General features: G+C 40.5%; 1 pseudogene; it reads left to right on the forward strand.

The window, feature by feature from the left end:
* Nucleotides 1-1,087: 1,087 nt before the first annotated feature.
* LOC100514831 (small ribosomal subunit protein uS15 pseudogene) lies at nucleotides 1,088-1,489 on the forward strand (annotated as a pseudogene).
* The last annotated feature ends 8,687 nt before the right edge of the window (nucleotides 1,490-10,176 follow it).

Below are 10,176 nucleotides of genomic sequence, written 5' to 3' on the forward strand. Positions count from 1 at the left end.
CTGTGTGCCGTGGGTACACCCCTAAAAAGACAAAAAACATCCATCAACAGATAAGTGGATAAACAAAATATGGGGTATACACACACACAGATGGTGTATTATTGATCCTTAAAAAGGGATGAAGTTCTGATATATGTTACAACATGGATGAACCTTGAAAACATTATACTAAGTGAAGTAAGCCAGATGCAAAGGGACAAATATTGTGTGGTTCCATTTATGTGAGGTACCTAGAACACACAAATTCATAGAGAAGGAAATGGAGGTTACCAGGAGCTAAGGGTGAAAGGAATGAGAAATTATTGGTCAGTGGGTATAGAGTTTCTGTTTGCAATGATGAAAAAGTTCCGAACATGAATAGTGGTGATGATTGCACAATATTTTGTATGTACTTAATGCCACTAAATTGTATATTTAAAAATGGTTCAAATGGTACATTTTATTATAAAAGTTACCATTTTATGTATATTTTATTATGATTAAAAAGAGTAGCACAGTGATTTTGTAATTTTTGAATCTACTCTAAACACTTAGAAGTTATATAAAATGTGGAGTTCCCACTGTGGTGCAGTAGGATAGCAGAGTCTTGGATGCAGGTTTGATCCCCAGCCCGGTACAGTGGGTTAAGGATCTGGCATTGCCACAGCTTCAGTTTAGGTCAGGACTGTGGCTCAGATCTGATCCCTAACCCAGGAGCTCCATATGCCATGAGATGGCCAAAAAAACAAAAGTAAAATGTGATAAAAAAATATTTAAAAAATATGATTATACTTGATGGCTTGACATTTGTATCAGTCACCTTGGGCTAAGTTATAATGTGATAAAAAGTAACCCTCAAGTCTTAATTTCTTACAACTACAAAAGCTTATTTTTTTGCTCATATTATGTCTTTCACAGTTTGGCTATGATTCTGCGCTGTATCTTCTCCAATTACTAAGCTAAAGAAAGTTGGCATGAACAATGTAATATTATATGTAACAATATAATACTAATACAGGAACTAATCTGTACAAAGGTTATAAGAACCACGTACTTTACACTTTACAGGAAAATGTTAACTTTTCAAACTGCCCTGATCACGCCCGTCATGGGCTGCATTCACGCTTTTGGAAAGGGCCTGTCCCAGTGGGCCCTGCCCTACCGCCGCAGCCCCCCACCTAGCTGAAACCTGCCGTCTGACGAAGTGAAGGAGCAAATCTACAAACTGGCCAAGAAGGGCCTGACTCCCTCAAACATTAGTGAGATCCTGAGAGACTCACGTGGTGTTGCACAAGTACGTTTTGTGACAGGCAATAAAATCTTGAGAATTCTTAAGTCCAAAGAACCTGTTCCTCATCTTGAGGATCTCTACCATTTAATTAAGAAAGCTGTTGCTGTTTGAAAGCATCTTGAGAGGAACAGAAAGGATAAAGATGCTAAATTCTATCTGATTCTGACTGAGAGCCGTATTCACCGGTTGGCTCGATATTATAAGACCAAATGAGTCCTTCCCCCCAGTTGGAAATATGAGTCATCCATAGCCTCTTTCCTGGTGGCATAAACTTGCTGATTGTGATCAAGCAATATGATCATTGTTTAATTAGAAAGAAAAAGGAACGTTAAAATATTTCAAGCAAACCTAATAGAATTCGACAAATTTACAGTCGTGGTGGGAGATTTTAACACAGCTATCTAAAGAATTGGTGGATCTTTGTGTTTACAAACAGAAGATGGACCGCCAGAAGATGACCCTATTGTTCAAGAGTCACACAAAAGATAAAATACTTAATCAGGGTTCCATTTGGGAAACCAAAACCACTCCCAAGTATTTCAAAGCACAAAAGGATATAAGGAATTATAGGCACTTCCAAAATCCTTGCCAGGGCTGGAAGTAGTGAATTTTAAAAAGTTGCATATACCAGCTTCTGGCAGCTGATATGTGCTGTATGAGTCCTTATTAGATAAAATTTGAAAAGATACATAAAGTTGAGGGCTATCATAGGATTAATAATTTCAAAGTCAAATCATCATAACCGTAATTCAGAGATCAGCCAGTTGTCACTGCTGCTGCCATCATCAATTCCTCATATCTTTACAGGTGATGACTACATACGGGAATATCGAGTTCAGGGACTGTAAACACTTGTGTCGGTCCAGCCTCACCTCCAGCCACCATAGCAGCATCCACAGGGTTTCCAACTCATTTCTACCTTCCTGCTAGTGTCTGTATGCGTATGATTGGTCAAAGCTAATTCATCTCCAGAACTCCAGCTGCCACAGTTGGGAACTGCAATTTTTTTTTTTTTTTTTTTTTTGCCTTTCAGCCTCTGTAATTGAGAAGGGAACAGATAATTAGGTGGGAATGAATGTCAGATGCCAACTGCTCTATCAGTACCCAATACCAAATACCCAAGAATCAGCCTAATAAGAAATGTAGAAGATCCTTATGAAGAAAACTTTAAAATACTACTGAAGGACACCATAGGAGATCAAAATAGATGAAAAACATTCCATGTTCTTGCATCAGAAGCTCAGCATCACAAAGTTAATTTATTACAGTGAGGCAGGACCAATAAAAAATGCTAACTCTTATTTAGAACTAGAAATGCTGATGCTTAGATTTGCATAAGAATAAGAACAGTGTGGGAAACTGAAAAAGATCAATGAATGGGAAATAGCCCTACTAGATCTTAAAACCTCAAACTCTCAAAAATGAAAACAATGGAATTTTAATCAGTGAATAAACAGAAAGCAATTAAACAGAATAAAAAATTTTAAAGTATTAAAATACATAAACTTTATGTGTTAAAGAACTATCCCAAATCAGTGGGGAAAGAGGTAGATTATTTAATAAATTGCATTGAGGCAATCAGAAAGGCACCTGGGGAAAAAAAAAGTTGAATCCCTACCGCAAAGCATACACCAGAAAAGCTCCAAATAGTTTAAAGATGAATTACAGGAATTCCCGTAATGGCTCAGCAGTTAACGAATCTGCTAGCATCCATGAGGACACAGGTTGGATCCCTGGGCTCGCTCAGTGGGTTAAAGATCCAGCGTTGCTGTGAGCTGTGGTGTAGGTTGCAGACATGGTTCAGATCTTGCATCGATGTGGCTGTGGCATAGGCCAGCATCTACAGCTCCGATTCAACCTGTAGGGTGTGGAGACTTGGGAGTCCAGGATCCAGCTCTGAAGGTGTCTGCGGCTGCCCTGGCAGAAGCTGGAGTCAGAAGATTGGGAGGCAGTGTTCGTATATCTTCCCGATCCTGAGTTGCAGCTGCTGCTGTGTGTTCCTGAATTCACCTGTCCCCATGGCAGCCTCTGGGTCCCCACCTTGCTAATGGTGGCATAGTTGGCACTTCCTCTGGAGGATCAGTTCTAGATGGCTCTGGGAGTCATTTCTGGGGGTCCCACCCAGAGCTCACTCCTCCAGCCCTTCCTCCCTGTGAAATCAAAGTCTTTCCAACTTTGATCATAAAGTTCTGTGCGGAAAGGGGGGGGGAGCAGGGGAGAAAAGAAAGAAGCTACTGTAATAAGCAAAACGAAGTTAAAAGACAAGTGAGAAATTAAGAAAAAACTGACAATAAAACCCTATAAATTACACAAAATCAGACATTGAGGGATGCAGAGAAAGCAGTGCATTTAGTAGGAAAAAAGGAAGATAGAAAACATATTATTTAGGGTTCGACTTAAGGCTAGAGAATGAAAAAGTTTGAGACTGAACCCAACAAATGCAGAAGGGACAAAGGGATAAAGATAAAAGCATAAATTGATGAAACAAAACAAAACAAAAAAGAGGATCAATAAAACCCAAAGCAGGTTTTTTAAAAAGAATAGGCAGATATTTATCAAACCGAGTGAGAAAAGAGAGAGGAGAGGCAGGGATACACAATCTTAGGATAATAGAGTGCACCCAACCACACGTACAGTAGACAGTTTTAAAAATTATGAGATGGATTAGATATAGTCGATTGGCAGTTGGCAGTTATTTCCACCTCCATCAAGTGTGTCTTCCTGACTACAGAGGCCGGAAAGCTGAAAACAGCATTTCAACTAGCTTTCTAGATGAGAATTAGGTTTTGCCAGTAGCTGCATTTGTGTGAGATTTGATTGGCAGCAGGGAAGTGGTGGTCACGATCCTTTTGACTCCCTTTTCTTTGGCTGCCAGACAAGGGTGTGGAGACCTGGACTCCAGGATCCAGCTCTGAAAGTGTCTGCGGCTGCCCTGGCAGAAGCTGGAGTCAGAAGATTGGGAGGCAGTGTTCGTATATCTTCCTGATCTTGAGTTGCAGCCATTGCTGTGTGTTCCTGAATTCACCTGTCCCCATGGCAGCCTCTGGGTCCCCACCTTGCTAATGGTAGCATAGTTGGCACTTCCTCTGGAGGGTCAGTTCTATATGGCTCTGGGAGTCATTTCTGGGGGTCCCACCCAGAGCTCACTCCTCCAGCCCTTTCAACAATTTTATAAGCACACTCTTCATTATATTAAATTAGTGTTTCTCAGAGTTCCTGTCGTGGCACAGTGGTTAACGAATCCGACTAGGAACCATGAGGTTTCGGGTTCGATCCCTGGCCTCACTCAGTGGGTTAAGGATCCAGCATTGCCGTGAGCTGTGGTGTAGGTCGCAGACACGGCTTGGATCCCGAGTTGTTGTGGCTGTGGCATAGGCCAGTGGCTACAACTCCGATTAGACCCCTAGCCTGGGAACCTATGCCGGGGGAGTGGCCCTAGAAAAGGCAAAAAGATAATAAATAAACAAATAAATAAATTAGTGTTTCCCATTCCTTGCACTCAGACACTAAAGTACTGTCAACAACTTTTTTTTTTTGCTGAGAAATTTGAAAACGTGGGTGAATGCATAACTTCTCAGAAAATATAAATTACTAAGATGGACCCAAGAAACAATGAAAACCTGAATAGACAATAATAAAACTGAATTGGTAATCAAAACTGCTGGCTCCCCTTCCACCTCATACAAAGACTACTAGGCTTCAACAGTCCCATGGGCCAGTTTTCTAAGAAAAAATAATCCTTCTATCATGCAAATTGTTCTGGAGAGAAGAAAAATAGGGAAGGTGACGCAACTGACTTTGTGAAATATTGTATATAGCCTTAGTACCAAAACTGGGTAAGGAAAGAACAAGAAAAGAAAAGGTCCAATCTCAGGAACATCAATGCAAAAATTCTAATTAAATTAGCACATTAAATCTAGTACTGTATTAAAAAATTCATCATAACCAGGCAGGGTTTATTTCAGGTTCTTAGAAAATATGTTAAATTAATTCACTATATTACATTACGTATCTTTTTCTTGGTACCAATTTTAAATACAATGTTTGTATTGAAAACATTGCATTTTCCACTTAATAATATAGTGCTCATAAAGTACAATAGTACTTTCTTTGCTTGTGCACATATTCCATACTCAAAAATCAAGAATGTCCTATTTTTTTTCCAGTTTTATTGAGATGTAACTGACATATATCGCTGTATGAGTTTCAGGTTGCAGCATTAAGATTTGATTTACATATATTGGGGAATGAGTACCACAATAAATTTAGTTAATATTGGTCATCTCATATAAATACAATGAGGAGGAGAGTCCCCCCGTTGTGGCTCAGCAGAAACGAATTTGACTAGCATTCGTGAAGACACAGGTTCGATCCCTGGACTCGCTCAGTGGGAGTTAAGGATTTGATGTTGCTGTGAGCTGTGGTGTAGGTTGCAGATGAGGCTCAGATCTGGCCTTGCTGTGTCTGTGATGTAGGCCAACGGCTACAGCTCAAATTCAACCCTTAGACTGGGAACCTCCATATGCTGCATGTGCAGCCCTAAAAAAAAAATTAAAAGACACAATTCCCATTGTGGCTCAGCAGGTTAAGAACCTGACTGGTATCCATGAAGATGCAAATTTGATCCCTGGCCTCTCTCCATGGGTTAAGGATCTGGTGTTGCCACAAGCTGTGGTGTAGGTCACAGATGTGTCTCGAATCCAGTATTGCTGTGAGCTATGGTGTAGGCCTCAGCTGCAGCTCCAATTTGACCCCTAGCCTCGGAACATTCATATGCCATGGATGCAGCTGTAAAAAGAAAAAAAAAAAAAATACAATGAAAAGAAATGGAAAATCTCTTTGTAATGAAAGCACTTAGGATTTACCCTCAACAGCTTTCCTGTATATCTTACAGCAGTCGTAACTGTAGCCATCATGTTGTACTTTATATCCCTAGTACTTATTTATCTCTTAACTGGAAGTCTGTACCTTTTGACCACCTTCCTCTGTCTTCCCCCTGTGTCTGGCCCCATAACCACCAATCTGGTCTCTTTTTCTGAGTTCTTTTTTTCCTTTCTTTAATAGATTCCATATATATATATATATATATAAGTGGGATCATCCAGTATTTGTCTTTGTCTGATTGCTTCACTTAGTGTAATGCCCTCAGGATCCATCCATGTTGTTACACATGAAGACTATAGCAGCTCAGCTTTAAAGCTACTATGGAATTTGCTATGAATTTAGGTCCTTTGATGTTCTGTGTGGAACAATGTTCAATCTATACTCAGGTTGCCATAATCAACCTCTTCTGTGGTGGACCCAGGGACGGTACCACCAGATGGAGCAGCTCCACCACCAGGGACGCCACCAGGCACTCCTGGCATGCCTTCTGCACTCCATACAGCTTAGTAATGATGGGGTTGCAGGCTTTTTCCAGCTCTTTCTGCTGATGTTCAAATTCTTCCTTCTCTGCCGTCTGGTTCTTATCAAGCCGGTTGATGATTTCATTGCATTTCTCAAGAATCTTCTGTTTGTCCTCATCATTGATCTTGCCTTGAAGTTTTTCATCTGCAACAGTTGCTTTCATGTTGAATTGTACAGGATTCAAGTAAATTCTTGGAAGACACCTTGTCCCATTGCTTATCTTTAGCTTCGTACTTTTCAGCTTCCTGGACCATATGCTCAATGTCTTCCTTATGGAGAAACACCATATGATTTAAAGTAGATTCAGAAAAGGCATTTAGCAAGATTCAACATCCATTCATTACATTTCTTGGCAAACTAGACATCAGAGGGACCTTCTTAACTTGATAAATCAAAAGACCACAGCAAATGTCATTCTCAGTGGCTAAACTTTAGAAGCAGTTCCACTGAAGTCAGGAACATAACAAGCACGCTTGTGCTTATTACTAGTATACAGCACTGTGCTAGTGGTCCTAGTCACACAATATATACCAGAGAACCAGGAAACCGGGAAAGTAGCAGAACTGATAATATTTGTGAGGTGGCTGAATTCAAGGTCAACACAAAGAAAGCAGTAACATGGAGTTCCCATCGTGGCTCAGTAGAAATGAATCTGACTAGTATTTACAAGGACACGGGTTCCATCCCTGGCCTCACTCAGTGGGTTAAGGATCTGTTGTTGCCGTGAGCTGTGGTCTAGGTTGCTGATGAGGCTTGGATCCTGCGTTGCTGTGGCTGTGGTGTAGGCCGGCAGCTGTAGCTCTCATTTGACCCCTAGTCTGGGAACCTCCATATGCCATTCGTTCAGCCCTAGAAAGACAAAAAAAAAAAAAAAAAGCAAGCAATAACACTTCTTTGCTTGGAAAATAACCAATTAGAACATATGTAAAAAAATGGGAGAGAGATAGACACATATTAGCAAGATAAATAAGATACTTAGACATGAAATGCAATGCAAACTCCTATTTAAAAACTACATAAATATATGTAAAGAACACATAAGAAGAACTGAATAAATCACATTTATGAAAGGGAAGACTCAGTAATCTCAAAATGGCAATTCTGCTCAAATTGATCTATAAATTCAATGAAACTCTAACAAAAATTACAAATAGATTTTTTTGTGGCCCTTTGACAAACATTTCTTAAATTCATATAGATGAACAGCAGTGACAATCCAAACCCAATTCTGAAAAAGAAAAAAAATATCAGAAATCAAGGCAGTTTATGCCTAGCATAATTACAGTGGTGGATTAATGCAGGAATAGACAAAGAGATCAGTGGAACAGCACAGAAAGCCTATGAACAGAGAGCTCAAGTACTATGAGGTCTTGTATGTGATAAATGTGGTCTCACCAATCAGTGGGAAAGGGCAGATGTTTGATAAATGGTAGTAGGGAAAAAAAATTTAAGATATAAACAAATCCTGGAGTTCCCATCATGGCTCAGTGGTTAACGAACCTGACAAGCATCCACAAACTTGAGTTCGATCCCTGTCCTTGCTCAGTGGGTTAAGGATCCCGAGTTACCATGAGCTATGGCGCTTGCTCAGTGGGTTAAGGATCCCGAGTTACCGTGAGCTATGGCGTAGGTCTCAGACACAGTGCAAATCCCATGTTGCTGTGGCTCTAGCGTAGGCCATTGACTACAGCTCTGATTGGACCCCTAGCCTAGGAATCTCCATGTGCCACGGTGTGGCCCTAAAAGACAAAAAAAAAAAAAAAAAAAAAAAAAAAAGGTATACACAAATCCACATCATACACAAGGAGAAAAAACAGTAAATGTAACATTGAAGTGTAAAATTCATACCATTATGCTGGGAGCTCTGGATCTAGTGCAGGCAAGACTCCAGGGCGTCTGTCCTATTGGCCCTGAGTCCCTGGAACCAGCCCCTTCTCCTGTCCCTCGGACACATGGGAACCTTTCCCCCCCATCTCCCATCTTGTGTGCATGTGCGAAGCTTCTTGTTATTTTGTGATTCCCCGCCCCCACCCCAGAGCAGAAGGGATATACCTCCTCTTGCAAACTATATTGTTTCAAGGCCATTTCATTATTAATCACCAGATTATGTGTCAAAAAATACCCACTGCTTTAAATTGTAGGGGGGTTTCCTTTGGAAGCAGCTGCTACATTTCTTGGATTCTGTTTCTGTGTTCTTCGTCTCTGATCTTCTGTTGGAGGATTGTTTATTTTAATTTGGAAGGTTATGATGATTTTCAAAGCTATTCTGACTCTTCCAAAACGTGCGTCTCAAAAACTCTTCTTAGAACTTAGATTTGCCCCCAGTGGTAGAGCCAAGTCCCTGTTTTCGGGGAGAGGCTGGCTGTAGGAGAGGACTGGGTGCTCAGAAGACGTGGCTGAGCAGAACAGAGGCCACCCGAATGATGGAGGCGGCCATGGCAAAGAGCATGATCTCAGGTCCAGTTCCAAAGTACTGTTAGCTCGCTTTGATGTTAAAGACAATGTCTAAAAAAAAAAAGAAAGAAAGAAAGAAAAAGAAAGGGAGTTACTGTCGTGGCGCAGTGGTTAACGAATCTGACTAGGAACCATGAGGTTGCGGGTTCGGTCCCTGCCCTTGCTCAGTGGGTTAACGATCCGGCGTTGCCATGAGCTGTGGTTGCAGATGTGGCTTGGATCCCGCGTTGCTATGGGTCTGGCATAGGCCGGTGGCTACAGCTCCGATTAGACCCCTAGCCTGGGAACCTCCATATGCCGCGGGAGTGGCCCAAGAAATAGCAAAAAGACCAAAAAAAAAAAAAAAAAAAAAAAAGACAATGTCTGCCTGTTAGAGTTGGTGTGAGAATTAAATGACAGGATATGTGTACGCGTGAACTGCAGGCTCTAACAGGGCTGTAGAAATGCAAGGTTTTCTAATACATAGCACAGTCAGCCACCTCTAAAAAATGCATTCTCTTTCTTTCTATTGTTAAATGGAAATTCTCTCCATTTAATCTAAAACTCCTTCAGATTCATGAAAGTTTTGAAAATACAAGCAAATAGAAAGTCCCACTATTCAGAGCAACCCCATAACACGAACGTCTGTCCTTTGGTCATTATTCTCTGCAAAGGTTTGGGCTTATTTTTTCATACTGTTGTAAAGCTCTTGTGTGTCACCTTTATACCTAATAGCACAGGGCTTTCTCACAGTATTTCAGTCTTTGTAGATTTATTTTTTTCTTTTCAATGTAATTTTTCTATTATGTAAGCCGTGACTACAAAGTTAAAACCATGTGGTGGATGTTTATATATGTAAGCATCCATCCTTTTCCTCACCCATCCTGTTCCCTCCTTCCCCTATTGGTAACCATTTCTATTTGTGTATAATTTGTCTTTCCAGGGCTTTATATACATTAGTATTTTCCCCTCCTTCCCCCATGAAAAACATAGTATGTATACTGAATTTTTTCTTTTTTTTTATTTAACAGAATATCCTGGAGACCATCCTACATTAGTAATCAGTT

The sequence above is a fragment of the Sus scrofa genome, chromosome 3, assembly GCF_054392235.1.
Source record: "Sus scrofa isolate SSC_HxYL_T2T_F1_AM1 chromosome 3, Sscrofa_HxYL_maternal_Yorkshire_Landrace_v2.0, whole genome shotgun sequence".
NCBI classification, from domain to species: domain Eukaryota; kingdom Metazoa; phylum Chordata; class Mammalia; order Artiodactyla; family Suidae; genus Sus; species Sus scrofa.